The sequence below is a fragment of the Urocitellus parryii genome, chromosome 3 (assembly GCF_045843805.1).
Source record: "Urocitellus parryii isolate mUroPar1 chromosome 3, mUroPar1.hap1, whole genome shotgun sequence".
In the NCBI taxonomy this organism is placed as follows: Eukaryota; Metazoa; Chordata; class Mammalia; order Rodentia; family Sciuridae; genus Urocitellus; species Urocitellus parryii.
This window is the reverse complement of record NC_135533.1, coordinates 39,817,887-39,844,446: the sequence shown is the minus strand read 5'-3', so window position 1 is coordinate 39,844,446 and position 26,560 is coordinate 39,817,887. Positions and strand designations below refer to the sequence as shown.

General features: G+C 34.2%; 1 protein-coding gene and 1 pseudogene across 1 annotated transcript in view; one reads left to right on the top strand and one right to left on the bottom strand.

Moving 5' to 3' along the window:
- Positions 1-26,560, bottom strand: part of Foxp2 (forkhead box P2) — a 544,876-nt gene that overhangs the window by 349,247 nt on the left and 169,069 nt on the right. Inside the window, exon 3 of the mRNA XM_026408891.2 lies at positions 23,545-23,635. The gene's annotated coding sequence lies outside the window, so the exon portion shown is untranslated. The remainder of the gene's footprint in view (positions 1-23,544; positions 23,636-26,560) is intronic.
- The window catches only part of LOC113196803 (glyceraldehyde-3-phosphate dehydrogenase pseudogene), a 74,857-nt pseudogene that overhangs the window by 39,964 nt on the left and 8,333 nt on the right, over positions 1-26,560 (top strand).

The window sequence follows — 26,560 nt, the reverse complement described above, 5'->3', positions numbered from 1 at the left end:
TATACTTTATCATTACCCAAAATTTATACTTTAAAGTAATGCCAATATTTTTCATAGTTTTGCCTTCAATAGATTAATTAACTAACTTGGTGAAATGAAAATGTAGGATTATACTCTGTCACCTTTACCAAATACTCTTCCCTTTAAAGCCTCTTCGCCTTTTCCAGAAGAGGAAAGTATAGTTGAATTCCAGTATATTTCAAATATACTGGAAGTATATTTGAAGCTTAATGCCCTAAAATTCACATGCAAATTGTGATTACTGAGCCAGGTAAATCCTTCTTGCATAAACCTATGTTCAAAGGTGTCTTTACCTTTGAATCTTTTGGACATAGAATATAAACTCACATTTCACTGAACTCTGTACTCACTGGATCTGGAGACTTGTTTTCAGAGAATGCACTGTGTTTGTGATTCCTCATGAAGACATCTAGTCAGAATATTTGCCTTTGTCCACCAAAAGAGTGGGTTTCAGAATACTCTGGGACACAAAATACAGAGGTAGAGTGTGTACCTCTGTAGAGAGCTTCTGATGGATCCTGCATGTGACCCTCAAGTTTCTACATAGCCTGCTAAATATGTCAAAAATATCAGGCTCTTGATTGCTCCTGCCCCAGGCCATTTCTCAGGATTGTGTTTGCAGTGTGTAATCTTGAGGGATGAGGTAACACTGTTCTCCAAGACAATGAGTAGGTTAGCTTACTGCTTGCTGTGAAATGGTGAATTTCCCAAGCTCACTGCAAACTCACTGCAGGTATGGCATCCATCTGACTCATATCATCCTGTGAGATTCAGGAGAGGAACTGATACAAAAATACTGGTGGTGCTTATGCTGCCTTCTGGGCTGTAATTCAGTTCTTTGTCTTTGACCCAAACATCTCATGTTTCCTGCCAGTAACCATGAAACAACAGCAGCTTTATTTTTAGACTAGACGTGGGGTACAATCAAACCCTAAACCCAAAGGTTTTGATAATGAGGACTGGACCCTAAAAGAGACATAATTTTCAGGAAGAGAAAGAAAAAGGGCTCTCTGGATCGGGTTTAGAGAAAAGACAAGACTCCCTGGGATCTATTAGTGAGTTCCTGCACCCAAGTAGAGAGTGAGAGGTGAATCAGGATTAATGAATGGAAGTTAAATTGATGTGTAGAGGATGAACAGTTAGAACTTGAACCAAACAGGCTGCCCAAATGAGCCCTTGCTTGTTACTCACTCTTCCAAGGGAAAGCAGAACAACAGGCTATTTTCATGATAACAGAGCAGCAATCCAGCAACTACAGTCAAAAGGCTGCATGACTCAGGGCTATTAGATCCTGGAATCCCCAAAGGTGAAACAGTGCCTGCAGACCAGGAGCTCTCTATTTAACATGGAAGTATGGGTAAATTTAAATTCCTTTGGTTGAGTAGCCAGACAGAGTAAATGCAAAGGTTTGTCTAATAACAAATACCTGGCTAAGCTTTTGCATCTGCCCTCCTGGTATAACCCAACTGGGCTGGTAAGGAGAACAGGACACTGGGTTCTCTAGCCTATTACTGAAGACTCCAAGACTACAGAAATCAATACAACAGTATGTGCAGGGATAGAGGGCAAAAAATGAGACTCCTGGGCCCAGAAGATCCACAAAGAAGGAAGAGGTGTTAGTACTAGATCTCCAACTCCATTAAAAAAGGCCAAGAATTAAAAGTAAAACTAGAGTCACAAAGCAGATACAGTTTTTTATAAAGCTGCAAATAAGTTTTCCTCTCCACTGCTCCCACTATCCCACTACCCTGTACTCTCTGTGCTCCCTGCTGAAGGAAAGCAGGAGCTCCAGAAAGGTGTCACTGATGCCCCCAAAGAAAATACACATGTCAGAGATCTTGCTTTTCATTCCTCAAGAGGGAATATGTGCTAGAATTTAGTAAATGAAGTTTGGATGGAGCTTTTGGGTCAACGTTATAATCTACTCTGCGGTTTCCTCCACTGAGGCATTATCTGTTGTTGGTCATGTTTGCTCTCTTTGCCCTGTAAGTGTCAGAGAAGATTTTCAGGAATGGCCATGTGAAGAGATGATATAGGGGATATGGACTGCTCTCAACATCTTCTCTGGCCCCCTCAGGTAGACCAGCAGAAGAAATAAGGATTCTGAAGAGAGAAAAAAAAAAAGGTAAAACAGAGTTTTAGTTACAAACTCTGGTGACCATAAATAAAAAGACCATTTCCAATAAAACTGCCTCTTTCCCGACACTGCAACTGTTCACCCATGTAACAACAAAAACCAAAAACCACCCTGAAGTAATAATCTGCTATTATGTTTTCCTAACACCTGCCCTATTGAGGACCCTTTGACTCTCTGGCCCGATCTTCTGTTTGAGGGTGAATCACCATGGATTTATCACAACTAAATAGGGAAAGTCTTGGTAATACTCCCTAGTTAAATGAAAATGATATGGTCAAGAACCAAGTAGCCGGTTCCTAGCCACATCATGGTTTTCTATCAACCAGTGTCCAGGAGACACTTTCTTTCTCCTTATATCCCCTCAAAGTAAAGTCAGTGTCCTACTGGGTCCCTCAATTCATAAAGGTTCTCTTAAATGCCTACACCTGCTTCCCTGATAATTTGGTTAAGTTAAATACCTGATGATGTCCTTAGACTGCTGCTGCTCAATCACACAGCTCAGCGGGCATAATTCAGGGTTATTTATTATGGCACTAAACTCACCTCAATGAACTTCATACATTTTCACTAAATCTTGTACGACTGCTATTTGAACTGTCACTGATAAAAACTATAGGTTGACAGATTAAACATACCTGTCCTTAGGGGTGAGAACTTGGGGAAAAAATATGGCTGTTGATCACAAAGTCTGGGCCACTCCTACAAATTCCCACTTTAGGAACACTTCTTATCAATAAGATCAATTAGAAACAAGATGATGATCAAGGCTGCCCCAGCCACATCACCATGATTGCTCCCTGGATCCATCATCATACCAGATATGACTGTGCATCCACCATCACAGACCAGACACAGGACAAAGGGCTCTAAGCTTCTGATCAGGAGGCTACCTGCCCAAAGTTGATGAAATGATGCAGTGGTAAGGGAGATCACACTCACCACAGTGTTTGAGAAAGGGTCTAATGTGAAAGCTAACAGCCAAAGTTTCCTGAGCTTCAACCTCCAGGGTGATGTGACAAAGGCCAAGTGAAGATGTATACATAGTGAGCCAGCCAGGGCTCTAGGACAGATCTCTGAATCTAAGGAAAATAAGCTTGGCTGATCTTTATCCCAGAAGGATACACTGTCTTTATGACAATAGATGGTGAACCTGCCTGCTTTCTTATCCAAATGAAATCTATACCCTCTCTTCCAAAACCATATGTACACACTCAAGAGAAGATACTCTGATGCAAAAAGAGCAAGTAGTGCCACTGCTCACGGGAGACAGAAATGAGAGAGCATGGAGAACTGTCTCCCAATAATATTGACTTCACCTGTCCCTGAGACTCTGTTGGACTTTTGTTCCTCCCAGGGTTTGCACTGTTGTTGGTGCTTCACTGCTATTGAACCTTCTTCAGGTTATAGCAGTACTGTTCCAGTCTAATCAGCCAACTCTGGCCACACTATTGTGGCCCGGGAAACCTAATTATTTCATAGTTCCAGTCTATGGACCACCCATAGACTGACAATACTGCACCTTTTTTTTTTTTTTTAAAGGTCACCCAACAACAGACTGGAAACCAAGGTATTTGACAGTCTGTGCTTCCTACTACAAAAATCAAGATTATATAGTATTGATACAGTCTCTTCAAAAAGAGATACAGAAAGATTTTAATCCTACCTCCTTCATCTATTTTTTATCTATACACTTGAGGAGAACAATTTGGTCCTTGAGTGAATCTGTCCCTAGAAAAGGTTTATCTCCTTTTTACCATCTTCTGGATAAGGAAGACAGTTACATAGTTCTAATCTGAAAATCTGAAACCCTATTCTGTTTCTAGGAATAATGCATTACTCTTTACCCTAATAATAATCCCCAAACTGGTTGTTGTATCTTCTAAGTGGCTAGTGACTTGGCAGAAGACCTAAGGAATTCAAAGGTAATTGTAGTTCAGTTCCCTGCATGCACTCCTTGGATTAACACAATCCTAGGTCATGAGGACAATGACCACTTGGTTGAGGGAATTGTGTGTACTATTTGCAGAGTCTTTTGCAGTAATCCATAATAGCCAAAGTGGGAGCTATAATGGGCTTCCTTTTTTTTTTTTTATAAAAATGTCTTCTTACATTTATATGTTGCTCTTCCAGAAAAAACTTGAGAATGTTTAAGGAAAGAAAGAAGATACAGACACTGGAATGTGACACAACTTTGTGGATGTAGAATGAGATGAACTACACTGACAGCAAGTGAGAATACCTCAGAGCCTGGGAGGCTTAAGGGGGCAATCAGTGCTCCTTCACCCTAGATCTAGTGCTGCCCAGAACCACATTGCCCACTTCAGTAAAGCAGCTACTTCAGCTGGCATCGAGACTTGCTGCTCAGTTTGTCCCCCAAACACATTCCAAGAGAGCAGAAAAGCTTATACAATCGGCCTGAACTATTTTCTTATGCCTGATGCTATCACTGGAAACTCCTGAACATCCCCTGACCACATCCACTGCCAATATATATGCACTTTTGCACCCAGATAAATCCCACATTGTGTAAATCTGCCTGACATAAATTCATGTGTTTTTCCTGATGCCCAACTGGCCTTGAGTTATGAAACACATGGTAATCAAAGCTGCATGATTCAATGACTGCCAAACTCATGTGACCTAATGAAAGTAAAGAACAAAGATGATCCAAATAGTTTAGCAACAAATCTCAAAGAGACATTATGTGGCCCATTCTGTTACTTGTCTGTATGTAATAGTTAAAAGAATATAGAATATATACATTGGGTATACATTTCTTTGGGTTCTACTTTTTTCCACCTGTAAATATTGGTAATGACACCAAAGATCAGCATGGCAATGTAAACTCCTTTGTGTAGGTCATAATGGATAATTAATTTTCCATAAACTATACCTTGGCCAGCTAAAATATGACTAACTAGTCTCTCCTGGTATTCACTGAATACTGGCTGAGTCTAGGTCCTGGGGTGGTGGTAGCACAAACGAGGTCAACACTTGCAGGTTACTTTATTCCTGCTGCTTGGAATCCATTACTAGTAGTCTTAATTAGATGTTTAATAAGAAATTGAATGGTTAGATCCAACCTCTGTCAGTAGGATGAATCAGAGTAGCCAATTTTTGAAAATTCACCAAAAACCAAGACAGCATATGTGGTAAGCAGAATAACAACCTACCAAAATGTCCACATCTTCAATTTGAGACCACTGACTTACACTGCAAAGAGAAATTAAGGTTATAAATGGAATTAAGATTAGTGATCAGATGACCTTAAAAATATGGAGATTATATAGTAGGACCACTATAATCACAAAGGTACTGAAATATGGGAGAGGGTTGGCCAACGGCAGAATGATATGATATGAGAGCAACTCAGCCAGTGCTCAGAAGCCAAGGAATGTGGGCAAACTCTAGAAACTAGAAAAAGCTAGAAAACTAAAGCCCATGCTAATGGTTTCACAAAGGAAATGACCCTGCTTACACTTTGATGCTAGCCCAACAAAATCCATTTCCTACTTCTGACTTACAGACATTTAAGATAAAAATAAAATAAAATAATCTATGTTGTCTTAAGCCACAAAGTTTGTAGTAATGTGCTAGTGTGCAATAAGGAGGGTTAAAGGGTGTAAAGGACATTTCCATGAGCCTTTGGCCCTCCTATAGCTCTTGCTAGATGCACCAAAAATACACTGTATCTAATCTTCACCTGCTATAATTCTTGGGATTGTGTTTGCAGTGAGCAATCTTAAGGTCTGAGATATTATCTCTTAGGACAAAGAATGGCCTTGCTTATTGCTTTCTACAGAAGCAGATTTTGCTAGTTCAGAATTTCTCAGATGTAGCATATATCTGTGGTACACACAGCATCTATCTGGGCCATACCTTAACACTTCTGCAGTACCTGGGTACAAAGAAAACTAATGCAAGCATGCTGATGCTCATACTGATTGCTGTGGTATAAAAACTAATACAGCTCTTTATTTCTGGTCTAAAAGTTCCATCTCCTTCCAGATTCATGATATAATAATAGTAATAGGTTGATATACTAGATTGTAAGTAGGCTGAAATCAAATATCAGGTGCAAAACTTATTGACTAATATGACACTGAATATCCTACTACTTTAAGATGCAAATTCCATTCCCCAAATCGCTGTGTTTTAGCGTAGAGCTAAAAGTGATAGTTTAGAATATTTTTTTTATGATGACAAACATAATTATGAATATATAGTTTTTAAAGTCTATGTTTTTCTACCCTGTGTTGAAGAGACAGTATTTATGAATGGTTAAGACCAACATACAGGGGCACAAATCTGTTTGTTCTATTTATTAGTTACCTGACCTTAGGCAAATAATGTAACTCAACAGTAAAATTTGGAAAAGCAGTATCTACACATCATAAGAGTGGTGAGATATTAGGGCTAGGGATGTGGCTCAAGCTGGCGTGTGTGCGGCCCAGGTTCGATCCTCAGTACCACATACAAAGATGTTGTGTCCGCCGAAAACTAAAAAATTCATTCTCTCTCTCTCTCTCTCTCTCTCTCTCTCTCTCTCTCTCTCTCTCTCTCTTTCTCTCTCTCTCTCTTTCTCTCTCTCTCTCTCTCTCAAAAAAAAGTGGTGGGATATTAAATAAATTAATATGTGTTAAGTAAGTAAAAGTGCTGGTACAGTGCTGGTACTCAATAGATTTTAGCTTTTAAATTATTATTAACTGCATTTCAATGGGATTTTGTCAAAACTGATAAGCATTTAAGGGGTAGCAGGATATAAGGAGTAATTCCCTTTCTAGTTCAAATCACGTATTGTAACAATTTCCTCATAAGTCAACAAGGACTAAATATAAGATAAAATAATGTTTTTTTAAGAATTACATTTGTGGGCGGTATATAAATTTTGGGAGTCATTTAAATAAAAGTAATACAAGATGGATCTCAAATACAGATTGTATTCAAGAAGCCTACCTCTGTACTGCTCTACTATCGAATTTTCAATGCATTTGAGTAAAAGAAATCTGATTAACACTTTAATTTAATTTACTTAAAGGAGATGTAATACTCTAAAACTATTGTTGTAAGGAGATTTATTCACAGAAGTAAATAAAATAATTATGAAGCCAATGAAATGACTACATAAGCCATTTACAAGAGGGATATATTTTTCCTTTTCAATGAATGTTTAAAGCTCTCCTTCAAGCTCTTGGTAAATCTATTGATCTGTGAAGCACAGTGCACTCCAGGGAGGCAATTCAGTTGACGTTATATATCAAATGATGAGATGAATAATGATCATACCATTTGGTAATTAAACGTCTTACAAACCTTTTAAATGACTGAACGTCAGAAAATCCAGAAGAGGTCAAGAATGTTGTATTTTTTTCATTCTAATTCTAATGATATAAACAACCTTTAAAAATATACAGAATAAGAGGGCATAGTAAAAAATTTCATAAATACTTAAAGTATGTATGTGGTAGCTAGCAAACTATTTAACTACTCATGTAAGGTATTTTCGGCATACAGAATTGCATTCTATTCTGATATGTTTTGCTTTTACATTTGTTACAGAACCATTTTAAACTCCTTTTTTAGATCTCAAGAACAGGTGGGAAATATTAATTATTATCAATAAAGATAATATATAATTAAATAGCATGGTTTATTATAAAAAAAGAACAGAAGTCACTTGATGCTCAATTTATAGAATTTTCAATAAAAATCTATTTTAGAATATAAAAATGAAGGGTACTGTAAAGAAAATTTATTTTTATTTTTTCTGAAGTTTAGCATTGAGCGATCCCTCACACAATTAGAATTCTCCAAGTGATTAATCACCAAAAAGTTTAAGATGTAAAAATAAGACACCCATATTAATTAAAAGGCAGAAGCTAGATTGTTTGTTATTTTGTTTGCTAGAGGCTACTTTCCGTGTACATAAATACTAGGTCACTCAAATTACAGTATCATAAACAAACAATCAATCCCACAGTGAGAAGTTCAAAATTTTAAAGTAGATCTCATATATGTTTGTTATTCTATAAATTATGATATACTCTACATTACATCATAAGTGTGATTTAAAATATTGAACAAGTTTTTAAAAATATTTAATACATTGCTGACAATGCCTGTAGCCATAAAGTATAAAATATCTTGAAACATCAGTCTATACTGTCAAAGTTGAGTTTCATATCCTGTACTTTAATATGAATTATCCTATTTTGTAAATTATCAGTTAAAATGGGTCATAAAATTTTCAACTGACCAAGTAAATGGTAAAGAAATAATAATTTTAATCTCAAAAAGTTGAGATGAAAAGCATATTGTCAAAAAGGTTTTTTAGTGCATTGTAGTATATATTGTAGTGGGATTCATTATGACATATTCATAAATGCATATATAACATAGTTTTCTCCATGTCAGTCCCTGATATTAACCCTTCTCCCTCCTCATACCTCCCCCTTATCTTGAGAGAGAGAAAGAGAGACAGACAGACAGACAGATGGAGACACAGAGAGAGAGAGAGAGGGAGACTAGTTTTAAATTCCTAAGACAAACAACAAATATGAAGGGGTTATCAGACTGTGGAAACGTGAGGATAAAAACTGATTTCTAACAAGAAAATAAAGGCAAAATATTTTCTACAAATTCTAAAGAGATCAGGACAATGGTATCTAGAGGACAGGAAGGATGAAGGCTTCTGTGTAAGCTATTCTCTGCTCTAGTGCTTTGGTCAAAAAAGCCTTCTTCCAGCATTCTTTACTGGTTTTCAGATTCACTTTATTAGGTGAGATTTCCTTTAAAATATCAAAAAAAAATTCTTTAATGAACATTTCCTGTTTTTGGAAAATGTCTTCAAATCTTCCCAAGTGTAAATATCACTGCCTTCGATCATACTTCTTATGTGTATATAAGATTTTTCACAATAACATACAGCGAAGATTCCAAACACCTCAGTCTTATTTTTCAAAAATTACTTGAAGTGTCACATTATCTATGACAATTATTTAACTAGTAATAAGTGATATGGAGTTTAATTTAAACTGTTCATAATTATATTAGTTACCTTTTGATGTATAATGTGCTAGTACAAATTTAACAGCTTAAGGCACATGTATTATTTTTCCACAATTCCGGTGTCTGGAGTCTGGGCACAGCTTAGCTAGATGCTTTCAGGCTCTTACAACCCTGCAATTCAGTTTTGGCTGAGCTATGTTCTTTCATGAACTTGAGTTCCTCTTAGAGGAGCATAAGGTTGTTGGCAGAAGTGATCTTTGTAGGACTGAGGGCTGCATATTTTCTGTCTCTAGGCCCTGGGCTGTCTCAGGTCCTGAGAGGCTACTCACAATTCCCTGCAAAAATTGCCATTTCGCAGCCCTTCTCAAAACATGGTAGCCTCCTTCTTCATGTCCAGGAGGAGAATCTCTCTTGCTCTAGTCTAAGACAGAGTCTCACTTAAGATGTGATATTTCCAGAAATAGCCATCCTATCACCTTAGCCACTTGCTGTTGGCCTGAAACAATTCATGAGCTCTTCCTCATTCAAGGAAGAATCATACAAAGGTTTGGCTTATCATGGAATTACCTCTGACTGTATCCACCACCAAAAATCATAGGTTAAAGTCGTAGATTCTGGAAGTGGACTACCTCAGTTTAAAAGCTGTCTCTATTCTTACTGGTTATGAAACATGCCTCTGTTTTCCATCATAAAATAGGATAGATTATATTACTGCCTCTTAAGTTTTATGAAGGTTAGATGAATGATTAGATGAGCAATTTGTGCATATAGTACACCCTCTACCAATCATTCATAGCATAAAGATTCCTAAAGAGCATTTAGTCAAAACAATCAAAATATAGAACTACATGCAAGAAAGCAGTCAATAAATATTTTAAGCAATCATGATGATAATCACAATCTTGAAGTTACAATTCAATAAGAGTAAATTACAATTTGATATCTGCTAGTCAACAACTTTAGAGATTTTCTTCTGCTTTCGATTGCACCCATCACTAACACTCACCTTCTAAAATGTCATTGTTTAGTAATGAGTGATACTTTCACTACTGAATTACCTTACATGAGTTGACTAAAAATTAAGGTAGAAGGATACAGAAAATAGAAATGCCTAGCACTGCATGCAGTTGATCAGCCCATGAGACACAACAGTCATATTGGAAAATCAGTCCTTCTGAACAAGGATTCTTAGAAGGTTGCTCCAAGTTACATTGACAAGTTTTAGGAGACTTAATTTTACAGAAGTAAAAAATATTATACTTGAAAGAGATCACAGAAGTCTAATGTAAAATGTCAATTTTATTTAATCATATTCTGCCAATTAATCACAGATCTGAACTTCAGGGAGATAAAAGGACTGGCTCAAGTTCTCAAATAGTTGCAGAGACCAGAACTAAGTTCTCCTAATGCCAAAAGCAGGGTTTTCACTGGGGCCACCTGCTTTGTAAGTAGAGTTTTGGAAATTTGTGCTTGAGGTTTTGGTTGTTAACAATTTGAGATACTGTATACCCGTGTAGAGAAAAGATATATTTGGTAGCCATGCTATACCAATAAGGAATGTCATTGGTTCCTGCAAATTGTTTTCCAAACTTTCATGAAAACAGAAAACCTATGACTGGACCTAATCTTATTTTGCTTAATAATCTGTATGTTTTTAATACACAATAAATTTGCTATTAAATTCAATGGTACTGTATGGTACTGTATATCAACATAATATTTGTTTTGTCAGAACCTGTCTAGTTTTCAACATTTTGAAAAATAGTCCTAAAGATGTCCCATAGATCACTCTATTTTTTTTAAAGAGAGAGAGAGAGAGAGAGAGAGAGAGAGAGAGAATTTTAACATTTATTTTTTAGTTTTCAGTGGACACACATCTTTATTTGTATATGGTGCTGAGGATCGAACCCAGGCCGCATGCATGCCAGGCGAGCGCGCTACCGCCTGAGCTACATTCCCAGCCCAGATCACTCTATTTTAACCATCCTATTTATACATGAGGCAATTATATGACTATTTCATAAGATATTTTAATTTTGTCATGTCATTTTAATTTGCAATATTGATTTTTGAAATTATATATCTCAAAATATTTATATAAGAATTTATTTTCATATTAGTAAAGGCAAAAATTATAAAATAGTTATTTATTTCCATTTAAAAATGTAAATAAATTTGTGCCTAATGGAACATAGAAGCACTTGCCTAGTTTGTCCTTTGTTTAGGATTAATTCTTTCTTATACAATGGAAAACAGTGCTTTTCAGGTTTTATAAGAGACAATCCAAAAAGATAAGCCATTTAATACTAAAAAAAAAAAAATAGCAAAAAAAAAAAAACACCTCAAGTCTTTCTGGCTGAAAACTTTAAATCTTGAAGGCTTTGATCCATGATCTTCAACATCATCATATTTATAGGTATTAAAACCCTAAGCAGAAACATAAGCAAAGATATATTAAATATTTAAAACTAGGAGTGTTGGAACAAAGTGTAATCTGGTTAATTACATACAGAATAAATTATATTACTAATGAGATAATTACAATTGGTTGCAATTTTGAAATTTTATATATTTTTTAATTTCAGAAAAAAATACATGTTCAGTGAACATAGTTTGATTAATACATTAAGTTATTAAATAAGCAAAAATCTTACACAACTATCACACCAAAATAACCACTGAAAATATTTTGGTTAAACAGTTATTTTCCTATGAATAAGCAAAATGTATATTATTAAATTGGACTTTAATCATTATTTACTTACCTAAATATTATTCATTATTCATTGTTTAGATATACTAAATTTATTTAATCAGTTTCCCTTCCCATGGCAGGTATGTAGATTGGTTTCTCATTTATCATAAAGGTCCTCCTATATAATATGATATTGGTTTCTCTTTTATGAGATTCAACTTCTTCATAAATACACACACACACACACACACAGATAATTTGCCTAATTTAGAGAATAAGGCAAGAATCAAAGATGTAGTCATTTCTAATAAGAAAAAAAAGAGCACAAATTTCTCTTCCATTTCCTCTCACTTGGCACATAAAGTGAAATTGTATGTGTATGCGTGTTTTGGGATACGTGCTGCAAGAATTGGAATAAGACTTACTATAATAAAACTTCACTGAAAAATTAAGGAATACCTCTGTACCAACCCAGAAATGTAAATAGCTCCTCTGTAATTCTTCAATATCCTTAAACTATTTTCAGAAGATAAAAGGCCAAGAAACCACTTTTCTATTCCTTAAATCACCTTTCTGAACTCTTGGGAGTTATACTCCCATCTCTGTTTTTCCTATGAAGCAGCTCAGTCCTCTACCCTAAAACCTTCTTGAATTATGCAGATACAGTTCCCTGTAAGTCAAAGTCTGGTTAGGTTCCAATTACCCAAATAATGATTAAAATGAGTGTATTAATTAGAATGTTTATCACTGCAAGTGACAAAGATGTCTCAACCAAAAAAAGATTAAACAGAAAAATATAGTTCCTATCTCATTTGGTCAAGAGGCAGAAGGGGCTCCAAGTAAATTTATAAAATACTAAATTTGTTTACTTATGTAGGTTTAGAAAAGTTCCTTACCATTGACTATTTTAACATTATTAACTTAATAATAAAATACAAATAAGTCAGTTATTGGCAAAAATAATAGTATAATTGGCTTTATCTGGTCAGAATCTATGGGATAAGGTCAGTTTGCATTAAGTATATGCCATGTATAGTAATGAGGTACATTGAAACAACATCAGGACTCTGCTAGCAAAGAAAAAGAGAAAAAAGGATACTGGAATGTCAACCAGAAATTTCTGTTTCAAGAAGAGTAACCTATAAACTCACTCAAGACAGTCCCAAAATCTATCTGTGGTTCAGGGTTAAACACCAATAAAACCTTTTTTACTGTCAAAAGCAGCTTAAGGGGCCAGGGATGTAGCTCAGTGCCTAGCATGCATGAGGCCCTCAGTTTAATACCCAGTATCATTAAAAAACAATAATAACAATGCTGCATGCTATATTATATAATTATCTACTGAGAAGGTGTATACGAACTTTTTAAATTATAGAATTAAGTTATAATGTGTCTTTGTTACAACTATATAACAGTAAGACCTATCAAGAAATGAAAATAAACTTTCAAAATACATGGTTAGTTTCCTAACATTTTAAAACAATTATAAAGCAATCCCTTTTCAATTGACTGGCATACAAATTACAAATCATTCTTACCAATTTCTGAAGTAGATTTCATAAATTCTTACAAAGAGTTTCATATAATATTCCATGACTTTACATTTTAAATTTAAGGGGTTTATGTTTTTGATATATTCTATAATTCACTAGTTAACTCATAGACTATGTTAGCTTCCAAACGTTTAGCATATGGAGTGTTAAACGGAAACATTAACCTCTTTAGATCTAAAAGTGTGCTGTGTTCTGGGTCACAAGTAAAAGAGAAAAATCACTATGCAATGCTTCTGAGGAACAGAGCACTGAAGGACTCTGGAGTCAGACTGTCTTAGTTCAAATCTGAGTTCCACCACCCATCAGCTGTATAATACTGGCAAATTATTTAACTTTTCTAGCTTCCACTCCTTCATCTGTAAAAGGGTGATAATAACGGCCCCTATCTCAGAGGTAATCAATTCACAGGGTTTGAGTATTAAATGTGTTCATGCCAGTGCATCACTCAGAAGAATATCTAGTACTGAATCAACTGTCAGATTTATTATTATTTTATGATTATGATGATGATGATGATTTGGAGCCAAAGGTTATGTCTGAGAGAACAGACCGTAATACCAAAAGAACACACACTATCCCAAATCTACTAAATAAAGAGACCATAATGAAATATTTTGCAAAGGAGAATTAAACATCAAAACAAAGCAAATGTGAACAGAGAGAAGGTAGAAGTCAAGGGTGAGAATACCAGCTGACTCACTAAGTGCAGCTTTTATGCCACAAGCTCTCTGATCTACAGACTGGCACGTTGCTAGAAGTCTAGGGTATGCTGTGAAAGGAACAAAGCCTTGTTGGAATCCCAGGGGTAATCTCATGTCAAGAAAACATTTTTTTAGCACATGATTTTCTAAGACCAAATATTACTCAAAACTAAAATCTCAAAGGAGACAAATGATGATAGTACTAAGTAAATAAGATGTACTTCTGAATGGAAGAATGGACTTTTACATGTATTGATCATTAAGAGAGAAATATGTACAAAATAAAACAATGAAGTTAAGTTTAAAACAAGGATACTCAATCACTAAATATATGGAAGTATTCAGCTGGTTGCAGTGGCCCACGCCTGCAATCCCAGCAGCTTAGGAGGCTGAGGCAGGAGGATCATAAGTTCAAAACCAGCCTCAACAACTTAGCAAGATTCTAAGCAAATTATAGAGAACTTATCTCAAAATATAAAAAGGGGCTGGGAATGTGGCTCAGTGGTTTAGTAAGTGCCCCTAGGTTCAATCCCTGGCACCAAACAAAAGAAAACAAAACTAAACAAAGTAAAAAATAAATAAATAAGTATTTAACGAATTCAGCATAAATAATTAGACTTTCAAACCTACTATATAAATTAATCTACAAGGTAAGAGAAACTCATCTTTCAGTTCACTCTCAAGAGAACACAAGGCTTGTCTATATTATTCAGCCTGACACCAGAACCCTGAGACTGAACAAATTCTATTGAGGGGAAATGGTTAGATATAATCAAGAACTAAAGCAGTTCTTAATTGATAACATTAATTAAAAGAGCAAATAACATTGCCAAAGGTTTCTTTAAGATGGCTTGTTCACACTAGAAAGTAATGTATGCTCTAATATCACTGATGACACAATTATTTGAAATCACTATGATAAACTTCATATTTACCAGAACTGATGGATTATTGGGTACTGAGAGATAAGAAAATATATTTAATGGATATAATGAATAAATAAGCATAAATCATTACTTGAGAAATGAATTAAATGTATTAGAAAAACATTAAAAAACTGTACATACTTAAGGTTAAAAACTGAAATCATCCTGAATTTGGAAAAAAATCACAAGAGAAATTACAGGAGAAAATATTAAAGTGACAAGTTTTAAGGATGAAGAGAAACACTATTTTTGATTTGCAAGTTCAGAAATTTTATAACAAAGTTCTTTTATTTATCTTATTTCTATAAATATGCATTTTTAACCTGACAGTTATGGTTTTGATATAAAGTGTCCTCCAAATGCTTATGTATGAGACAACCGAAGAATGGTCAGAGAGGAAATAAGATTATGAGAGCTAAAACCTAATTGGTGGATTAATCCACTTAAATGAATTAACTGGGTGGTAACCATAGGCAGGTAGGATGTGGCTGGAGTAAGTAAATCACTGGGGCCATGACTCTGGGGTTTATAATTTTGTCCCTGTCACTTTTTCTCTGCTTCTTGACTATTATGAAATGAACAGTTTTCCTCTCCCAGATACTTCCTCCTTCATGTTCTGCCTCACCTTGGGTCCAGAGCTATGGTGTAGGATGACCATGAACTGAACTCCTGAAACCATGAGCCAAAATAAATTCTCTTCCTCTAAGTAGTTCTTATAAGGTCTTTGGTAACAACAATGAATAGCTGACTATACACTGACCCAGGCAATCAAATAAGATACCTTCATTTATCTGCTTGAGACTTCCAAAATATCTCATGCAAGTGCTTAGATATTTGTAGTTTACAAATTAAATGTGTCAATATAGGTCACAACATTATCATATACTATTGTGAGTTAATAAATTTAAGATGCTAAGGTCACTCTTTTTTCCGTTCCCTAATTTATTTCAGATGATAATATATGTAAAATATATGTATTTATGGTTATTTTTTAATAAAACTAATTGTCTTGTTGAAAAAAATTCACTGGACAGCTTCCCAAAAAGGTAGTTCTCATATGTACATATGATTTTGATTAATAAATAAAAGGTTCAATTTTAGAAGCATCTTTTAAGAGGCTAAGATTTACTGTAATTTTCTCACCTTAAGATTCTTGAGTGCACTTTGGCAAACCTGTTCATTTGTGTTGTTTATTAAATTCTCTAAGACTACTGATCCATCCACTTAAGTGCCACAAAGAGAAAAAAAAATCATTAAAATACTGCCTCAAGTTTTCAATAATGTTGTTCTCTTATAGAGAATCCATTGTATAACACCAAAAGTAACATGTCAACTGAGAATTATATTTATCATTTAATTGTAATGACAAAAGCAATAGTTTAGGCCAAATATTAACTGAAATATTTATCTCTTAATACACTGAACATAAAAAGTATTCTGTTTCACTTCTTAGTCTTCTATATGGGCTTAAACCTGCCAATTATTACATTGGATTTCAGAGAATTCTCATATGGCAATCTATTTTATTTACTTTATCTTCAATAAAATGGTTCAGTGAGCATTAGCAACTCAGAGACACAATTTTCAATCAGTCTTCGGGCAAAGGCGTCAATCTATATTAGACCTACTGTGCTGTGAGTTTAAGCTAGAAAGTTGGAATAAGGCACAGCAACAGTGAAAATGTGAGCCAGACCTAATAAAGCCACAGTGAAGAGAAAAAAAGCTCTCCCCAGGCTCTCACATGCGTTGCTTATACAATACCAGGTGCCAGGTTCAACACATGAAGAGCTCCTTAATAATGCTGACAGCTAAAAGGAGGCTTCAGACTCTAACTTTATTTTACATGACACCTACAGTAATAGTCCTCTGTTCTCCAGCAGACAATAGTAAAACCTTGAATTGCCAACAGTTAAAAATGAGGTTTCATATTCACCCCTTGGAATCATATGGGGGGACTAAAAACATCCAAGCTGCATGGCGCCTCTTCTATAGCATTTTCATACAATTACTAATATAACAGTAGTTTCAATGCACCTTTCCTTACAAATTTATCCGACATTTTAAATATAGCTGCTGGATGAGATTTTAACCACAAAACAATCAGTAACTTTGAGCAACAACTCATTTTGGAAAATGATATCATTAAAGACTAATTCCAAGAAATATGGGGTAGAACTGTTAGATGCCGTGAAAATGTCTCCCAAAGCACAAACTTTGTAATAAGTGATGCTGGTTCATATTTGATATGGGCTGTAAAAGGCAGATTATTGTAATGGTCCTCTTCCCAGCAAATAAGACCATTAAAAAGGTACTTAATGTTCAGTTGAATTGAAAAGCAGGCCAGTTAAAATCCATATTTTGCTATTTTGTATAATGGTATCAAAAATTTTACTAGTGGATAGCTCCAAGGTTCAAATTTAAAATTATAAACGTAAACTCTAATCTTTATGTGAACAAGGTTCCATTTTCTTTCTCTTTTTTCATAGAATCCAGTGTTTTTGCCCAGATACTACCATCATATCAACAACAGTAAAATTTGGAATGATGGTTTAATGTGAATTTATAGGGAAAAAAATGCTGTTCTATTACTTAATGAATCATACTTCTGAACTTACATTTCTGGAGACAAAATGTATTTTTTTTTGTAATTAACACTTAAAAATAAAGCATCCCAAATATGTATGCATATATCTACAGGTATAACTCTTAATTAAATTCCATAAAGGACAATGAAGGAAACTAAGAGAAAACTAATAGAATCTATTCTACAAGGCCAGACCCTGTGAAAGGAAGAGTGTGTTAACTATTCCACACACCCTTCCACAAGAGAATGAGTACCAGATCTACAAAACTCTCCATACTGATATGGTCCATGGGCAAGATATTAAGAGTCCTCTCTAGGTTACAAAATTAGTATCCCAAATGAAATGTAAACATTTCCAATTTTATTCACACTCGGCTTACTGTCTTATAAATACACGTACCTACTCCCTATCTGTCATTTACATTTGCCTAAGAGAACATATATTTGGTATATTTACCCCTGTATTCTTTGCAAAGACAAGGGCTGTGCTGAAATTTGTGGAAATAATTTTAGGCATGAGATATTTCATAATATATTAATTATCTATTGCTGTAAAACAAGTTACTCCCAAACCTAATAGTTTAGAACAGGAAACAGTTAAGATCTCACATAGTTACTCAACATTTGTCAGAAATCCTGGAGTAGTTGAGCTCAGTGGTTTAGGCTCAGTGTCCTTCAGGAAGTGGTTAGTTGTTTGCCAATTCCTCCCTGGTGGCTGCCCTCACGGTTTAGTTTCTTACTATGAAGATCTCTCTATGGCAGCTCCCTCCCCCAGAGCAGGCCATGGAGCAGACCAACATATATGAGAAACCAGAAGGAAAGAATGTCCTGAAGAGATGTCTTGAGATCTTGTATAATCCGTCAGAAAAGCAACATAACATCAGTTATGTCATATTTTGTTGGCCACATAGACCAACTCTGGTAAAATATATGGAAGAAAAACACATGATAAGAAAATGAGAAGACAGAAAACATCAGTGACCAACATAGAGGCTGCCTACCATAGCCCACCCCTTGGACATCAGTGATTCATGTTCTTCATGCAATCAGTCCCAAATGTATAAGTTGTAATGAAATCATGAAAGTAATTTAAGGATTGCTGAATAACAGGTAATTTAAAGATTAGTGACTTAATGTCTCAGGAGAAAACTTTTGAAGAACTCCTTTGAAACATGTGTCCTCCAACTGAATACTAGCTGAGGGACCACAATTCTAAACAAAAAGATATTTTATATATGCAGTGAATACAACCTATATAATAAGATTATTATACACAGGTTGCAGGTGACAAGTAACATACATTCCCTGATCACTACCAGTGGCAGGTGGAATGAGAAAAATGATCATTTAACTGGAACCCTGGATAGGAAATGATGTGATATGATACTAAGCAGTCAAAGTCTTGGGCTAGCAATATAGGGGGGAAGAAATAAAGAACAATTTAATGGAAGAGGAAGAAATTTGAATATGCTTTTTAAGGATTGGAAAAGGGAAAGAAAACAACAGAATATTCATTGACGAAGCTGCGGGCAAGTGTAAGGCATATAATTCAAGGTCTACACATGAGAGTTAAGAGGAGAAAAGGTTGGGTATTGGTTTTGTCAGATTCTGGGGGGGATAATACCAGACTCAGGTGTATTTAGCCTGGTGGTTTAGCCAGCTCAAAATAATGGATGAATTTTAGACAGGGTAGAATGGTGTGTTGAGAGCTATACTATGAGCATAACCATCTGAGAATACAATATTATATCTTATTAAATATAATAGTTATACAAATTAAAATAACAGATTACATGAATTTTAAGGAATTATTTATTTTTTGCTGTGATGATGAATTGAACCTAGGATCTTGTACATTCTAGGAAAGTGCTCCACTACTGAGCTATATCCCCAGCCCATGATTTTTACATGAACTTAAAACAGAGAAGGTTAATATATGCTAAGGCAGACAGACCTTAGAGTGGCCCCTTGTTCATGCCTTGTATAATTCTCTCTCCTTAAGTGTGAGTAGGACTTGTGACTTCTTGTCAATCAACAGAATATAGCAAAGGTAATGGACGACATCCCCCAAAGATTATTTAATATACATATCTACAAAAATAACATGTATATATGTACATATGCATATATATGATTCCATATTGCTAGCATGTATTAGACATTCTCCTACTAGCTTTAAAAAAGCAAGCCTCAATGCTGTGAACTGTGGATGGAGAATGCACATGGATAGGACAACTGAGTGGCCTTTAGGAACTGAGGAGCTCAGTTCTGCAACTGTATCATCTGAATTCAGCCAAATCCAGCAAGCTTAGAAGATGACTCTGAGTTTCAAATGAAAATGCAGCCTGGCAGACATTTTGACTGCAGCCTATAAAGACCCTGACCTAAGTCACACCTAGACTCCTGATCAGAAAAAAAACATAAGAAAATAAATGTATATTGACAACTATGTGGCAATTTGTCATATAACAATAGAAAATTAATATGCAATCTAACCTAAACACAAAGAACATATTACTTAATAGACTAAGTGTGTTGCCTCAAAATTCATGTTAAAATCCTAACCCTCCATTATAATAGTAGCATTTCGATCCTGATGATTAGGTCATGAGTGTGGATTCCTCATATAAAGGATTAATGCCCTATGGAAGAGATGCCAGAGAGTTCTTTCTCTTTCTGCCATGTGAGGATGTGCGAACACAAACAAAAATGTTGCAACCTGGAAGAGGACCCTTACCTGATACTGGACCATGTGGGTTGACACCATGATCTTGTACTTACATTCTTTATTATTATGAGACAAATATATCTATTGTTCTTAAAACATATAGTCTGCAATACTTTGCTACAGCACCCAGAACTATCTAACACACACAATTAACTCATTTGAACATTTCTTTTAAGATCTGTGGTTGACTAAGGTTAGAATAACTATGCAAGACATTTGCCAAGTGACCCAAAAACACATTCAATCTTAGAAATGCATATACTAAAAAATGAAATAGCAATTTCTTTTAATGTTCACATGCCCTCCATAAATAATCTATAAACCAGTATTGTTATATGTGTTCTCTACATTAAGAAATTAAGAGTTAGAGAGCTTGTATGACTTCTGCAAGGTTTTACAATGGTGGCTTGTGTTCGAATCTTCATTCAAATCCAGTGATCTGATTTCCAAGTTTGCACTATCATCAGCTACACTCTCTAGCCTCTCTATTTGCATTATTGCTTACTGTGCTTCTTTTTGCAAACAAATATCAATCTACTATACATCTCAATTATTGATTCAGCCTTTCTTCAGACAAACCAGTATCCTGCATGCTTCATTGACTTTTAACAATTTGAAAAAAGAGCAAGTATTTTTCACAAATGATGCTTAATCTTTAATAACTATAAGACTTGTAGCAATTTTCTATAAATACATGAAAAAAATTGTTATGTATTGAAATAACCAAAACTGATATTTTGTCTAGATTTTATGCTCTTGAATTGGACACTCTGAAAATAACTAAATATCTTTAAGCAAACATGCACACACACACACACACACACACACACAAATACTCGTTTACCAACATACATAAATATTCACTTTAGAAATATAAACCAGGAAAGATTATTTAAACTACTTAAGAAATAAAATCAGGATCAAATTAAACAATTTGTTTGAGAATTCAATAGGAAGATGCAAACAAAGATTCATTTCAACATTTTAAAACTTTTTGTTTTTGGTTTTCTAAAGAGAAGGTAATATAGGTGGACAGGGAAGAAGCTAGGTATCAACTGCTAAATTTTTAAAATAATCCAATAAATGGGCATATCTTTCCCTTTTGCTGTATGAAGACTGAGATGCACAGACTTAAGAAAATTAACCAAAGTCAATAGAAAGCTAGCAAATGATTGTAATGATGCAAACTCACATCACTCTGAACTCAAAATCTACCTCTCCATCACTCTATTCTTATCATAATACATCCAGTTCAAAGGTTTATAATCCTATAAGCTTCCAAGAGTAAATGCTTTTACAGAATGCACTTTGCCATTTCAATAAAACTTAGGCATTATGCATATGCATTATTTACACCAATTTGGGGTTAGCACTCATTTAAAAATGTAAAAAAAAAAAAACCTGCCACTATAAGCACATAACTAGCATAACTCTCTAATTAGCAAGTTCCAGAAGCAGTTTTGAACTACCTTCAAATGCAATTAAGTTCCATTCTGGGAAGAAGATTCTCTTTAAAAATAGTATTTTTCATGGCTCCACAATGTTCATTGTCAAGTAATTCCTACCTATATCCCTCTACTTTCAGACAAATAAATATTCCTTCCCTCATAAAATAACAACCTAAATGTCAAATGGTCTTACAAATATGGAGGACATCATTATTATAATCATTATCTATAAATAATAATATCTCCCTCCTTAAAAAAAAGAAGAAAGAAAGATTGGGTTTTAGAAAATGTGTTTTAATAATATCTCATTGTTTACTATTGACCATAAAATTATGACAAGTTATATTATTTTTCTAAATCACTGTAATTCTTTGTCTTTTAATTTTCTCCACATAACCAAACAAAGAATAGCAACGTCAACCTTACTCATATCATAAGGTTAACTAGAGAGATAAATGAAGTCAGAAGTTGCTAAAATGCTTTGAAAATTTTCAATGCTAGATCAATATGAATTAATTTTATTTTTGTACCTCAAAAATTATAAAGTTGGTAGAATAATGAAAAGAACTATAAAATTCATAGGTAAAATACCTGGTAAGTATTTGATTATAACTAAAGCAATTGACGAAATCCCTTCAGGAAGTTATAGAGACTCTTGAGAAAAACTCTAAAAATTCATAAAGCCATTTAGGCAGAAAATTAGGATACCAAGGCCTGTCTTAATATCATGGTGAGCCTTGATAAAAAAAATTCTGAAAATGTCAGGGCACTGCCAGGGCATCTGCACTTTCTGGTTAAAGCTTCAAAAGAAACAATGAAATTATTGGAAACTTTGAAATGTAACATTACTACATAAAATTTATTTTAGGTCTCTTTCTTACTTATAATTCTTTTAATATATATTTGGCAAGCTGTGATGTACTGCTTGAATAATATCATTAGAGTGAAATAATATCATTATAGTGAAACTGAGAAAACAATTTTCATTAAGAATCTTTCGAATGTTGACATAGTAAGTATCAAGGAAAACTACCACAAGACGTAAAGATGTGCAATATTAAAAAATAAATAAAGATGTATTGCTTGAATAATATCATTAGAGTTAAATAATATCACTATAGTGAAACCGAGAAAACAATTTTCATTGAGAATCTTTTGAATGTTGACATAGTAAGTATCAAGGAAAACTACCACAAGACGTAAAGATGTGCAATATTAAAAAATAAATAAATACATTCTAAACAAATGACTTCTTGAGTTGCAAAAAGTTTAAAAGGAAAATCAAGCCTTGAAGAAAAAAAATGGTAACTATTAAATGTTTCCTCCTTTTTTCTCAATACCTCTAAATCTTGAAACCCTCAATATCAATTGAATTTAGAAACAATATTATTGAAGAACAGCATAACAAAATTTCAGCACAATGTTAACAAAATTCTCCAACAGTCTTTCTTGCCTCATTTTCTTCAATATTTCAAAATTTCATATCTCACATAAATGTATGCTAAACTGTAAAAAGTGAAGCCAAATTTAATACACAAAGAGAGAAGCACCGACTGGAATGGGAAGTCCAATAACAGTGATAAATATACTTCTATTGCCATACTTGACATGTCTCTGCAGTCTACAGAAACATTTTTAACATCTGGGCAAAAGTAGTTAACCAAAATATTAAAGAACATAATAAACTCTAGAAAAATAAAAATAAGCACAATCAGCAGAACATTATTACCAAAGAACACTTACGTATTTCTTCCAGAACTTCCACAAGACTTTCAAGTCAACCTTGAAATGGAGTCCTAGGTAAATTCAGCCCCAGCATCACATTAGAATAGCCCTGTTAACAGAGACAAATAATTGTGTTTCCTTTGAAAATTAACTCTGAATTTGTTACAATTGTGAAATGACTCTGCAGTATAGAAATCATATTCATCCTAAATAAGAACTATTAATGCATTCATTACTTTGCAAATCTTAAAATATGTTTATGAATATACTTTTGAGGCATTTTAATTTAAACAAATGCAATTCCATTCTTTGGTATAAACCAAGAAACATGAAGACAGGATAAGATGTATTTAAAAGAAATGAAGGTTTCATTGTCTACTCTTACGAGAATTGAAAGGTTTAAACTTTTTGATGGTTTAATTTTATGATTTATAGAATAAAGTTATTTATGTCTCAAATCCCTAACAGAAAAAATGACTGATTTCAACTGCCTCTACTTCATGAGGTCTACAATTAACAAATCAGTAGGAATCATTTTCAATGATCTGAATTTGTATTTCTAAGACCAATTTCCTGAATAAGTGCTGACTTTTTCTAATCTTTTCCTTTTTTAGACTGAAATATTCATCTTATGCCTTTCTTAGACTAAAATGTGTTATGTGTTCTGAAGGTCCAATAAAATTTTAGAATATAGTAATGCAAAGCTAGTAAATGGATTTAACTAACCACCAAGTCTGACTGATTGAAAGCTGTATGGAGCCTAAGTCTGAGTCCACATAAGGAAAAAATCCTGTGTTCAGTTAGCCAAGCCTGACATAGGCACTGAAAGAGATGAGTGATATTACGTGTCATACATTTTGATCACTTAGACATTTTACTCATTTAAAAAATATTTTCAAATGCTTTTAAACTAAAGATGTCTGTCTTTCAATGAAACCTTAGTAAAGAGCCAATTAAACATGAAGTATCTGGATGAATCAGAACCCTGAACACTCATTACTCACTCCCCCAGGTACCTTTAGTATTCCTAAAAGCCTTGGGTATTCTGTACAGCATCATTTGAAACCATTATTTCAGTGAAGCATCACTATTAAGGTAACTTGAACATCATTATTAAGGTAACTTAGAAACACTAAGGTAATTCAAATTCCTGTACTTCATATACTTTAGCATTCTTTATCATGTCCACATTGCTCTTAATGATAAAATTTTTGCTAATAAACAGGACCTATTCTTCAATTTACCTATGATAATAGTTCTTCCAAAATTATTTTCTGCCTTTTCTATGCTTCCAGAAGAAACAGACTTCTAATTTCTTCTAAACTTTTAAATTGGATAAAAAAATTATTTACAATTTGCTATGGTAGGGAGCAGGGCAATGTTACTCAGATATTCCCTGGAGCTCTGACCAGTATCCTTTAAAAAACTGTATTAGATAAAATGCAGTTACTAGGGAATTTAGTTTTCATTCCCCACCTCCTCAGGAACTCACTGATAGGAGGAAACAGCTTTAGTTTTCTAAAGTGTTACTTGGAACTCTTTGTTAATATTTTTTTTATCCTCTTGTCTTCTAATTAACAAAATGAAGACACATTCTAAATGAAATATTATCATTTAATTGTTTTCTAAGCAAAATAAAAAATTACATCCCATAAAACTCAAAGATAAAACAAATATCTTTTTAATTCTATTGCAAAATAGCATGATAAGTATCAAGTAAAATGCATGATTTTGAAGAATACTAAAAATTTGGAGTACAAAAAAGTAAAGTACATGGTTACATAAATCAATGTGTAACTGATGGTCAAAATAAAAATTACAGTAATATTTTAAATATGATTTTCATAATGAACTGCAAACGTCTTTTGAGGTAATGATGAGAACTAAGAATCATTTATTATCTCAAAACTGGAGAGTTAACAATAGCCAAATTAAAGAAAGTTAGATAATTGCTGTTGCACATGAAGGTTGTTACTATAAATAACATTTCAAAGAACAAAAAAGAAACAACTGAGCCCTAGGAAGTCAACAAACACACAAGTCTGGTTCTGGTTGCTGTCAATGGTGATGTACAGTATTGGAATCAACAAAATACTCCTAGGTTTCTGAGCCTGTAGAATGTTTTCTAAGAAGAGAGATGGTCCATAAATTACTCCATTCCTACCAAAATTCATTAAGGGCTCAGAGGCATTCTGTAGTCCATACATTTGTATGAGAGGAACATTATTTCATTACCATTTATATAGATGTTGCAAACATCAGGAGAGGAAATAGCTAAAATTTGAAAAGCCTAAATGCTGTGGAAGTTCCAACAGAGACCCAGAGTGCTGACTGGGTAATCTCAGCTCTGATTACAGCAATGTCAACTTGGCAACAGCAAGGATGCTTGTCTGTTTAATATACTTCTGAGACCTCCAAACACAGACTTTTGCATGGCACACAGTAGGCACTCATATAATGAATTAATGTTTTAAGCTGTTGTCTAGTAAACATAAAACTGAACAGGCATAGGAATTTAAGAATAAAATTTTAGGTAGAGAAGACAGTAGATATGAATCACTACAGTGATATTACTCATAGGCAATCCATGTTCAAAATTAAATTTAGTAATTTTTCAAAGGAGTTAAGGTATAGAAAGAAATGCTGCTGCACTCCCTTAAATCAATCTGGCATAATATTAATTTATTTTGAATTTTCAAATAACACTATTTGAGGTTATACATTTTGGAATTTATTCAAATATAGAATATTATTTTGAAATCTTGAAAAACTCCATGTAAACTATCCTAAAAAAAATGCAGAGTTGATAGTTAACACTAGATCCATATTGTAGTGGTAACTGCATGTAGTACAAAGCTATGAAGTATATATAAACACAGCCAGCCATGGTGGCACACACCTGTAATCCTAGTGGCTCAGGAGGCTGAGACAGGAGGATCATAAGTTTAAAGCCAGCCTCAGCAATGGTGAGGCACTAAGCAACTTAGTGAGACCCTATCTCTAAATAAAATACAAAATAGGACTGAGGATGTGG